At 44.6% G+C, this 12,763-nt stretch overlaps 1 protein-coding gene across 1 annotated transcript in view; it reads right to left on the bottom strand.

The window, feature by feature from the left end:
- LOC135387934 (ceramide kinase-like) overlaps positions 1-12,763 on the bottom strand; it is a 42,439-nt gene that overhangs the window by 19,821 nt on the left and 9,855 nt on the right. The gene's annotated exons all lie outside the window — the stretch shown is intronic.

The raw sequence follows: 12,763 nt of genomic DNA, 5'->3' as shown, positions 1-12,763 counted from the left end.
ATTTTTTTCGGTGGCCTCGCGTTTTGGATAATACATTTGCGCACGAACGGCAGGGTGTCCGTTCATTTCGCCTAACTGTATGCAGTACAGCCAGTTGTCGTTCCAGATCCGCGATGTAAGTTTTATGCGGATAGCACGAAGACGTCAATTACTCTGTCTTTTCGGACAATTAGCTAGTTGCATAATTGCGAAAACGAACGAACGAAGAGAACTGGATCTGCTTGTGCTTTAAAAGGCCTGCATAGAAGACGTCCAAAGTTTATTATTCTTGCTATTGTTATTATTATATATGACTCGTCTCTAACGAATTAAATGGTCTTGATGAAATGAGAAACGGTTCGATAAAACGTCTTTGGATGAAACGACGTTCGACGAAATGATGTCGCAGCAGCACGTACCAAGCTCTGCGTCTGATCCGCTTTGAGAAAGAAGCTCGGTTTTTGGAAGGGGCTCCTTGCGATTATGTACGCCACATGATCGAACACGGTCTTTTTTTAATCCCTTTGGCCTTCACACATTCCCGCCCGGAACGAATACGTGCGATCCCCAGGGTGGTGAGAGAGAGAGAAAAAGAGAGAGAGAGAAAAAAACGGTTTCTTTCTCCAGTCTTTTATCGCTTTTAATTATGTTCCTTTCTCTGGTTTCACGCTAGCTCCGCGGGGCAACTTTGACTATGGGAAGTGGGAAGACAGAGGACAGTAAGGAGGAGTGGGAGATTGGGGGTCTATAAATGTGTCCTGGGCCGGCTTCACGGGTAAATGAGCCGCCTGGAAAGTATGCGGAAAAACAAAGTGAAACCCTCAGATATCCTACAACGTACCTAAAGACATCCTACGGTGTACACTCTTAAAAATGAACTTCACCTCATAGCACGCTCCTAGCCAACCATTATCTCGAATGATATGGTTATCTGCCCTGATTTGTTGAAAACGGGGGGGGGGGGGGGCGTACGCCATTTCTGTGACACTTATGCTGTTCATAATTGTCACAAAAAAAGCGTACGCCCCGTGTTTTCAACAAATCAGGGCAGATAACCATATCATTCGAGATAATGGTTGGCTAGGAGCGTGCTATGCGGTGAAGTTCATTTTTAAGAGTGTAGTCGGCGGTGTACGGCGTTACGGTACCGATACTGCATGTGTTCTACCGGTACATTGTTGTGGGACGTCATTGTGGAGCTACTCTCCATTTTGTACCGTCGCACAAACAGTTCGGCGCTTGTTTTTCTTTCTTTCTTTCTTTCTTTTTTTACGCGAAAACTACTCTCTATTATAAACAGTAGTCATACGAGCTATTACCACAGCAGAATTCTTGTAAATGGACCATGGGTCACCCTGTGAATTCTTGAGGCTACCATTACCCATATCAGTACGTTAACCGTATAGCATTCAGCGCAACACTAGGCACTGCATGGGAGAGCACCCCTTTGCACCACTTTCATTCCTGTAAAGCCTCCACTGCCACCAAACCACGTCCTATGAGGCGAAGCCAACTTTATAAAATACGCCATATAACTGCAGTTCGACAAAATTCACGAGGCATTCACAACGCTGGAGGCGTATCCTTCGCTCAGTTAAGGTCTCCGCATGCATCCGGTGTGGACCTACTGGTTGTCCTTGTCGAGGACAACATCACTTCATGCATATGTGGCTGTACACAGACGTGGAGTACGATAACGTAAAAAAATACGCGCTATAGCGTGTAATGTAAAATGAAATCCTGTCCGTATACACGCTTGACCAACTTGCTGGCCACGCTTCGCTGATCACACCTTCGTGCTATTAACTTCACGCAAAATTAGTTTACAAGCATGTCAAGCAAAGGGACGTATCGCGAGCCAACGAACTATCTAATCACAAACGTATCAACACCTGGCGATCGGATAAGAGACGGAAGGGGAGAAGAATTAGGCCAAGACCACGAAATGAAATGCTTCCGCAGGACGTGCGGGCCGGAAGAAGGAAGTCGCAAAAAAAGGTTTAAAAAAAAGAAAGCCACATTACTTCCGCGGGTCAAGTTGTTACGTAACTGGAGCACAGTGTTGTCGAGAGGAAAAGCGGATTCGGATAGAATGCAAAAGAAAAAAGCATGGAAAGAAGGAGCGGTATAGGGGTATGGCGGGCATGTTTTTTGACGTAGACGGCGTCAAGAAATCGGAGAATCGTAAAAAGCGGGAGGAAGAAAAAGGGGGCTTTCGCTGTACCGGGTGGTGTTCGGGGATTTCTATCGTAAAGTGCAGAGTGCTATAAAATGATCGGTAGCCGCAGCACGCGTTGCTACCCGTATATAGCGATCGCTATACGTTGCTGGGAGGCTTTAGGGCGCACCGGAGCCCGTTCGAAACGGTGTGCTTGTGAGCGCCTGCAGCGCGAAGAAGTAGCAAGCCAGCTTGTCTAGGCTGACCTCTCCTTAAATTTCTCATAATGAAAGAGAGGGCGGTATACGGGTGGGCGAGATCGTGGCCTAACGGATCGGGAGCGTCCCTTTCCCAGTATGGATATACTGTAAACGTATTTTTATTCGCGATGTATTAATTTTCGCGAATCGCATTTGGGAAGTTGTTCGCGAGTATTTGATTTCGCGATTCCTGGTCTGTTTCCTTCCGCGGGATCAGTGTCAAGCTGTGTTCGCGAGTACCATTTTTCGCGATTTTTTTAGCGGTCGCGAAATTCGCGAAAATTAATACACCGCGAATAAAAATACGTTTACAGTATACTGTGTTGTTAAGTGAAAATTAGGTGAAAGATAGGAAGGTAATTAGGCGAAAATTAAGTGAACAGAGAGACGATAATTCGAGTATCGTGCACGAGAGCAAGCACAAGCGGAAGCTCCGCCTATAGGGCGAAACAACAAAAGACGCGCAGCACGTCTCAAACTCGAAGACAAAAACAGAAGCAGCGAGATAATTATCGTATTAAGAGTCTCACGCTGCTTCGAAATAAACGAAGCTCGTACGCGCGAGACTTAGAAGGTAGCTTTTGCCATGGTCATTAGAGGGGCAGCGTACTATTATTATTATTATATTTTGCGTGGAATTTACGTCTTTTCGACAGGAAATGAAGTTATTGATTTCATCGGTATACTGCCAGCCCATTGATGTGACTGAAGTTTCGTGTAACGTTTTCGTAGTAACGATTTGGTAAAGGGCTAAATTAAAGTCACGCAGTAACAAAATTATCATTCGCTAATCATTAAAATAAAGTTGATTAAAAGTTCCAAGTCACTGAAGTAAATTATACTCCCCGACAACCAACCTCGCGGATCCCTCCAACGGAGAGAGCAACCCCTACATTTTTTCCCTTTCTCATATTACAATTACAACATATTACAACAGGCCGAAATTTTCACGCCATTACAACATACAACAACGATTACCATTACAACATATTACATATTACATTTCATATTACAACAACCATTACAACATATTACATATTACATTACATATTACAACAACCATTACAACATATTACAACAACCATTACAACATATTACATATTACATTACATATTACAACAACCATTACAACATATTACATTACATATTACATTACATATTACAACAACCATTACAACATATTACATTACATATTACATTACATATTACAACAACCATTACAACATATTACATATTACATTACATACTACAACACATTACAACAGGCCGAAATTTTCACACCATTCCTGAGCGTGTCACGTGTCCCACGCTATGAGCTCTCTCTCTCTCTCTCTAACATTCGCTTCCTTGCAAATGCAGCACTTGCGCATGGAAAACTCTGAACTATGTGACACTGACTCATCCATCTACACCTTACATCCGTATTCTGTTCTGTACAAAGTTGTAAGAAAATTGCATTCCTTCGTAAGCGTCCTCCCTTTGATCGGTATTCCGACGGGACCGTGTCGACTCAGACTCCGCCAAATTTAGCGACGGACAGATGGTGCGTTTCCCCTGGCCTTCTGCTGGGTGAACGTTCTACAAAAAAAACTTTGGTATCGCGAACGTGCCTGAAATTCCAGAGCGCCGTTATTGCTTCCGTTGGACACGTCGGACACTCTAAGGTTCTCTTTGTCCATCAGTTTTCTTTCGCTACTTTTATTACTCGTTACTGTTTTCGTTGGTGTTATTAATTATTCTATGCGTTTTTTGTTGCGACGTGATGCTGAAAATATGATTTATGCGCATAAGCGGTATCCACACATACTATATCTACCAACACTAAAACTATACTGCAAATGTACTATATCTATATATGTCGGAAAGGGGAACAAAAAAAGAAACACTGTCAAGTAGCCCGCGAAGAGGGAATCACACACGTAACATGAAAAACGGTTAGGAGCAACTAAGATTTATTTGGACAAGAACTTTCGTGCAAGAGACTGCACTTCTTCTGAAGAAGTGCAGTCTCTTGCACGAAAGTTCTTGTTCAAATATATCTTAGTTGCTCCTAATCGTTTTTCATGTTACGTATATCTATATACTATAAGTATATCTACTATAACACTTAAAAAACTATATTAAACTAAAAGCCTCACGTCAGAAGTGACCGATGTTGCGAACAGAGATTCTTCTTGTACTGGTAGAAGTAGAAGGTATTCTTCGTTCCATTAGAACAGTGTCGAAATATAGGAGTTTCCGATCTGAGGCTTTTGTCTCGATCGGAACGGTACAACCAACACCAGTGTTGAACGCGGTATTTAGTCCGTGTATATAGTTGCGTAAAAAACAGCGAAGATCTGTGTAAGGACGTAATCGATACCCAAAATCAAAATCCCACTGTTACTGACGCTCGCGCATGCTGCGTTACCTGCCTCATATTCTATAACATGCTCCTATATGATAACATCTCATTACGGCCAAAGTCTCATTACGGCCAAAGATAGTCTCATTTCAATGCCTTCGATTGGCCTTCCGAACGTCAAACGTCGGTCGTTCGGAGCAAGCTGTTGCTCCATCTGCATATTGCTCAATTGATTTTTTCGTCCCAGCCAGCCCGCAACTTCAATTTTCTGCGCACCATGCTTGCAAGGACTTTGTTTGCTCGCCACGCGGCATATATTGCTTTAATATAAGGGGAAACGCAAAAAATTATGCAAATTTTATGATATCGGCTCGTTCGTAACGGCCGGATCTCATCGACTTGTCAGGCAACCTTGACCATATTGCCGTGGAACAGGCTGCTTTTATTAAACATTTCCAGTGTGGTGAACTCTTTATTTCCCTCCTGACGCACTGATGCGTTAATATACTCATGTTATGTTTTTTTTTAATTCTCTATGTTTGCACCGCGAAACAACTGCAGCTATGACCGGCGTACAGGTGCGGATAGAGGGAGAGGGGGTTAGTATGCGTCCAGGGACGACTTCATTGGGAACGGTGCCGACATTCGTGTTAAAAATCTACCGGAAAACCGAGGGAAAACCTGGAACAACAGAGCCAGTGGTATAGGAAAGATGGTATGACCACCAGATATTCGCCCTCTCAGGAGAGGGTGAGTGTTAGGAGGAGGGGCATATAACACCGCGTTGCAAGTAGTACTTCCGGTTCCGTGACCTTTCATCGAACGCCATTTCGTCGAAAAATTGACATTTCATCGAAATCCGATTCACAGGACGCCGTTTCATCGAATCGGTGGCCACCGCTTTTTCTTGCAGCAACACGCAAAATACGCAAGCTTGGCTCTCCTGACCTAACCTATAGTGACTCTAACCTCACCTTGGTCAGCCTCCCCAACGTGTGAAATACGTAAAATGCTCTCCTGACCTAACCTTGGTTAGGCGTAGATGATACGGCGTTGAACGAAAAGCCGCTCGATAAAACGGCGTCGACGAAACGGCGTTCGATGAAATGGGTGGACACCCGTACTTCCTGTTACTTAACTACAGACACGTGAAATGGGCTAGCGTAACCACTTACTACCGCACTCATAACCGATTTCCTCATGGCTGTATACACATGCGCGCTCGCAGCACATTATGCGTGCACTATACTGCATGTACAGGCGCACGTCAAGCTGCTATTCTTAGTATATGGCTGAGCATAATGAAAGGCGATCATTAAGCCACATCGTATATGGGGAGGGAGCCGGTCCTGCTTTCATTAGTCCGGTTCAAAGGCTGTGGACGTGAACATTATGGCAGCCGAGGAAGGGTGGTCGGAAACAGTTACGATCTGATACGCCTGGGAAGGTATACTTCCGTCTTTTGTTTATATATGGTCGCTCTTCGCTGTGTTTGGATGCGCTCTGTTGGCAACACTGAGGGCGCCGGATGTGGTGGAAGCAGAAATGAGGAAGTCTGCTTTTTCTTTTTTTTTTTTTTTGGGTGGGGGGTGGAATATTGACGTTGTTGGCGCGCGATACCGCGTTCGCTAGATGGTGCTCTTCAACGCGGTGTGCTCTTTTAAATACGAAATTATCGACGAAAATTTTATGGGGTATCTGAGCGAACATGCAATTCTAATACGTCCGTGCACAGAGACGTAGCACTGTTGTCGGATACGTAAGATGATTTTGCCAAAAAAACAGTCATTAGAGGGCATTATATTTCTGTAAATTTGAGACCTCGTTCTTTACTATTCCGTGTGTACACCGCGAAGAAGTTGTGGCCATAAGCAGCGTTACAAGCATGAACAGATGGCGAGAGGAGAGCAGGAAACAGGGGGGAGACCTCTCTCCTGGGCCGACTTCGGGAGGGGCTAACGCATGGGAGCAACTTTTGAGGGAAGCTTGTTGATGCCGAACTGTACAGGACATTTCAAAAATGCGAGTCCGAACCGTTGCATACAGTTCATTGGCTTTGATCGAACACCACTCCTCTGTAAGTACGTACATTGCGCTGAAAGATCCATTACATGTAGGGTAAAATGCCTCATCAGTGCAGCGACAACATGACACACCACTTCCGCACAGTTGATGTATAGAAGAAACAACGCGTCATGCAAAGTACTACTACCTAAATATCTGATCCCCACACTGTGTGCACAGTACACTACGTGTGCATGGTATTTCCTAGGATATTTTCGGGGGGGGGGGGGGGGGTCAAAGAGTTTTTCAGGGGGGAAACGTGCAACCCCCTCACATTTTTTTTCTTGGAAACGGACGATGCGGACTGTGCCGCTGTTCAGATGTTGAAAATATTCTACTTATTTATTCATTTATTTTATTTTATTTATTTACCCTCAGGGCAGTGAGGTAATACACAGGGGAGTGGGTTAATAATTTGTAAAAAGACGTTCATACAAGCAGCATACAAAATATTTCCAAATGAGGTCCACATGAACAAAGTTGCACAAATTGCACAGGTACGTATATGTAAAAAAAAAAAAAAAAGATAAAGAAGAAGGAGGAAAAAGTGAGCAGAAATGTACAACATGTAGAATAAAAAAAATGGCTGACATCTGACATTAATACAAAGACAAAAAATAGCACGACATCTGAGAGAAATCAGGATGACCCGTGAACAAAGAGTGCTATATTTGCGCAAGCGACCTTGAAGCTCCAAGAGGGGAGAGTACGCCCCCCCCCCCCACCTTGCCCCCCTCTCACGGTACGCCCACGCCCATGTGCTCCTGTCTCATTCTCCACCTCAAACCCCGACGTATAGACACTTGGGGATTAAAGGATTATCGGCCGTATTGAGACTTTCGGCCGTAATGAGACTTCGGCCGTAATGAGATACAATCGACACCTCCATATTAAACACCCCAACGGGACACGACCTTTATAAAAGGGGGCACCCACCATCACATCCCGCCGAAACTTCCTTTCCCAAGCTGAAAGACGGGAGGATTGTAAGACACGTGACACGATCATCACCCCCTTTCCCATCGGCTGGCTCGTGAGAACGGCCACTGAACGGCACTAACCCCACCGGCTCCCGCGTGCCGCGTTGAACGGCCACACAGTTTGACAGCCACCGCGGCACAAAAACTACAAAGGCCGTATCGTGTCGCCCTGTCCGCTCCGCGCTGATGATCATGATGCCGCTGCGGCTTCCGACACCGAAAAGGAGAAGCACGACCGGATGCTCGCGTCGCTGATGGAACCTCCTCCCGTTCGATGGCCGATCATCGTCATCATCATCATCATCATCGTTGATGATCATCGTTGCAGAAGAAGCCATCAACTTCTTCTGAATGGGACAGTCCAGTCACCGTGAGCATCCGCGTTGAACGGGTCGAGATATCAGGGTTGCCTGCGGCGGTCCCGTTTTTTCGCTGATACGTGCACTTTTTGGAATCGCGTGTAGATGGATGATGATGGAGGTGGTGATGATGATGATGACATTGATTTGGTGTTCAATAAGTCGAACGGGGATAGACAGGCGGGGAGCGTGGGATGGTTACTGAAGCGGAAGAATTAAAATAATGGGTCCTTGAAATATCCGGCATCCCACAGAGCAATAGTATACGCGGACCTGTCGCTGTAAGCCGAGTCAGACTGCTTTGAAGAGGAGTAAACTTAGGTACCGGCGCTTTGATGTTGGGTGCAATGACGTACGTATTTCAGTCAAACTCCTTTATAGCGAACACCTTTTTAACGAAAATACCACTACAGCAAATTTTTTTTGCGGTCCCGCTGGAGCCTATAGTTCCAATAATGGACATCCTTTTTAATGAAAATACCTTTACTGCGAATTTTTTTTGCTGTCCCCTGAGCTTCGTTGTAAAGGAGTTTGACTGTACTTGCAGAGCTTACTGATGTTTGTATAATGAGCCCCTCATTGTAGTAAAATCTGTCATTCGAAAATGGCCAAGTATTCCAAATGGAATGTAGTCATGGAATGGAAACGGAACAATCTGTCAAATCTGGGTTGTACGTTGGAGATTTGAATGTACGTAAATGTTAGAATGTATGTTTGCGTTTGCTCTTTTGTTTTTGGTGCAGGAGACGTACACCGCTCGTGGCTACAGTTGCTTCGCAGCGCTAAAACGAAAGAGAGAGAGAGAGAGAAAAAAAGAAAACATATCAGGTCCTAAAGCGCATCAGGAACAATGAACACACTTTATTTATTTATTTTTCTTCTTTTTTTACTTTTCGACTGGCAGATCTGACAGCGAAACCACTTTTCCTTCCTGCTATTATGCGTTTCTTCTCTCTCATTCTCTCTCTGTCTTTTGTATATGTTGCAACATTTCAATACGAAGCGAGGAAATGCACGATTACGCGAACTATTCTTCCCTTCGTAGTATCGGGGCTAACATCCGTTCGATATACCGGCAACAAGGGTGGTTACGTAAGTGATGATTTCCGCTAGCACGGTGATGTAAAACTGCAGTTTAGACGGGGGCCTTTGACGAAGAAGGAAGAAATCATTCCCACGTTTGATGGTGCGTCGTCTTCTTTCTATAGTCAAGTTTGGCGGCTTCAAAGAAAGGTGACGGAGTGGTTGACCTTGGATTCGGGGAAGCAGGTTTTTATCGCACCTGTGTTTATTTTTATTTTTTATTTTTTTTTGTGCCACGCTGCGAGTCACGCGAGTCGTCCAGCCCAGTCAAATCAACTGTCGAAGGCGAACAGCGAAACCATGGAGGAGATCAAGTATAGTGAGATTCATGGAACAGTGGTAATCGTCAAATAATTAAGTGGGGGAATTTGAGTAATGCGAGTCACCGGTGAATGCAACTAGTGTCGCCGAATAATGGGGGGTGATAAGTTAATGTTACGTGAATCAATGAATAACGCGAATGGTGTAAATCGTGGAGTAACCAGGACCACCAAGCACTGTAATTCGAATCACCCGTAACACGGCTAATCGGTTAATACGGCTAATCGGTTAATGCGACTAATGCGAATCGCCGAATAATGCCATTCGTTCCAATCGTGGAGTAATTGGGATAACCGAGGGACGCGAATCACGTACAATACGCATAATCAGTTAATGCCGAATCCGTAATCGCCGAATAATGGGTACAATTCAAATAATGCGAATTACCGAATACTGCGAAAATGCGAGTTGCCGAATGATGAAAGCAAGGGGGTAACGTGCATTACGCGAATTACCTAATCATGAAGGTAATGAGATGACCGAGATCATCTTATAGTACCGATACCGATAGTGTACCGATACCGATATAGTACCGATATACCGAATAGTGTGAATAATGTGAATCACAGGAATCATGCAAATAATGCGAGGCTTAATATGTCATTTCATCTATCAACTTTTATTTCCTTAAGGCATTACATAAGTGGGGGTTCAGACGAGGTACAAGGGCACAAATGTTTCCAATACAATGGATACAAAGTATGCGAACAATAAAAATGCTTCGTTTTTTTTTTCTGCCTTTTTATTATTATTATTTTTTATGCGTTGTAAGCAATATGCCTCCTACTATGCTACAGGAAACCCGTTGCTCGAGTCATGCCACTTGAATATTCCGTCAACACACATTGAAATGTTATTTTAAGCGTCTTCTATTGTTCCCTTAACTGATAAACTACGATATCCTCTTCTACGGGAACGAGAAAAGAATACGGACACGAAAGGCTATCACTGCGAAAAACAACCATTGACTATAGAGCTGTGCGAATAGTCATTTTATAACCTAAGCAAACACAAAGCCAACAGATATGTATCCCGAAGCAAATACGCATCGAGAATGACGTCATGGCAGACACTGTTGCCAGCAGGCTTCCGATGTGGCATATTCAACGCTACTTATTAACTTATAAAGCACGGCTTAATACTTTTCCCCTGCATTTAGGTTCAAATAATCGGAATGGTATAAATATATAATTAATAATCATAAAAATTAATGGCACATGAAGGACGTATATCACCAGTAGAATTAAACCTTAAAAATTCATTTGTAATCCTTCGATACACAATTTGTCGAGCGCATAGCAAATTGCCTTTTTTTTTGGAAGACTTTTTGTCCATGAATTATAAACGACGCTGGCAACCACGGGGGCCTTATTGATAGCTTTCTCTTCCGCAACACAAACTCAATATGTAGAAGCCGCACGGCATGCTGAGAATATTAACGCATCTGCCGTTTCCCACTGCCATTCATAACTGATATGTTCCCCCAGCCCCACTACAGTATTCATAACGCGGCTCTCAAGATTGGAGTTTTCCTCCCCTTCCAAATTCTACGAAGACACACGCAGGAAAATGGAAAATATATTCATGGTTCTTCCAGCGAGTCGCTATACCTTCTCTTACTCAGCATCTCTACCCATGCATTGTCCTCGAAAGAAACGTCGTCTGCTAACAGAGAGACTGCGTCAGCACTGACGTCGGCGGTGTTGTAGACGCTTGCACTCTGTTTACACCGCAATTATGCGGCGTACATCCGATCTTAGAAAGAGAAGTGTCGTCGTGCAACAGCTCCGAGCTCGTTGATTACTGCGACATCAGCCACGTCCGCAGAAGAAATGGCTCAATGGCTTAAGACCTGTATATTTTTGCTGTCGCAATAGACGAGTTCAAAAAATCCCAGTGCTCTTTGCGCGCGCATTGCATCCTGGGCGTTTCCAGAAAAGTTTCCAGCATTTCCAGGAAATCCAAAAATTCAAAATCCAAAAGGTTCCACTGTATAGAGCTACACATCCAGCGGAGGATTACTGTCGCTATATATCTGTCACAATATGTCGTTGCCGTGGAGCGCCTAAGGTCCGAGAGTTTTTCGTCTGGCACACCATCAATTCTCAACAAGCCACTCTAGATAAAGAACAGCCCACTGAGTGCTGCACCATTAAAGCCGCTACAACACTGCCCTGATCGAATCTTCGGTAGTACGCTCCCAAAACCAAAGCTAACAGAACCGGTGGGACAACTACACTGTCGTCTGCCTTGTTAGGAAGCCAATCCCCTTAGCCCGTAGCCCTAGTCGGTAATGCTGCCAATGTTGCCCACTCATCTATCTGCCCCGGAGAGCTTGTTCTACGCGTCGGGTGCAAGGTCCAAATTAACCCTAATGAGGACATCGGGGTGCCTTTAAACGAGCACAAGGTTGCACGGCAACAAATGAACGTCGGATGAGCGCTTTCCGTTATTTTAAGAGAAGCGAATCCTGTTACGTCTGCAAACAATGGTTGCGTTGTTTTCCTATGACGAAGCAAGATTTACAAAAGGTTTGGCAGAAATTGGGGTTAGAAACGCCGGATACAGCAAGCAAGAATGAAAGGGAATGTTACTTCGCTAAAAATAAAGTTAATTTAATTGAGTTTAGCGTGAAGATGAAAACGGCGATTAGAGGGGTTTTACCTACACTGACATTGAGGAAAAAGTTATGGAGCGCGACAGCCCCCTGGCATGCAGATGACCTTCTGCGAACGACTTCTGCAGTGTCGTCTGCTAAAAAAAGAAAAACGGAATACATCTGTTCCATTCTTGTTAGCAGTGCAAGGGTTACGTCATATCGACTAAGCAAAGCCTGCTTCATGATTCGTCTTCGTTGCACGACACGTGACGAGCAAGTTCCGGTGATGTCTGCTTTAGCGAATCGCAGCGCAACAGACGATGTTAAAAACATAAGCCTATGATAACGAGTGGCTTAATTGGGCTGCACGTGCGGCTTCAGTCGGCTCATTTCCATGGTTACGCTCGCAACAGCATGGATGTGATCGGATGCATCGCTAACGGTACATCTCATCGCGAGCGGGAGGTACCCCGGTTCGAATCCCGGTGCCGGCTGTGGTGTCTGGGATTTTTCCTGGGTTTTCCTCAGACATATGTCGGCAGTTCGGCAGTCTCCTTCAGGTCTAGCTGACATTTCACGAATACGGCTGATGTACGCAAACCTACGGGTCGGTTAC

The sequence above is a fragment of the Ornithodoros turicata genome, chromosome 3, assembly GCF_037126465.1.
Source record: "Ornithodoros turicata isolate Travis chromosome 3, ASM3712646v1, whole genome shotgun sequence".
NCBI classification, from domain to species: Eukaryota; Metazoa; Arthropoda; class Arachnida; order Ixodida; family Argasidae; genus Ornithodoros; species Ornithodoros turicata.
This window is presented reverse-complemented; position numbering and strand designations above follow the sequence as displayed.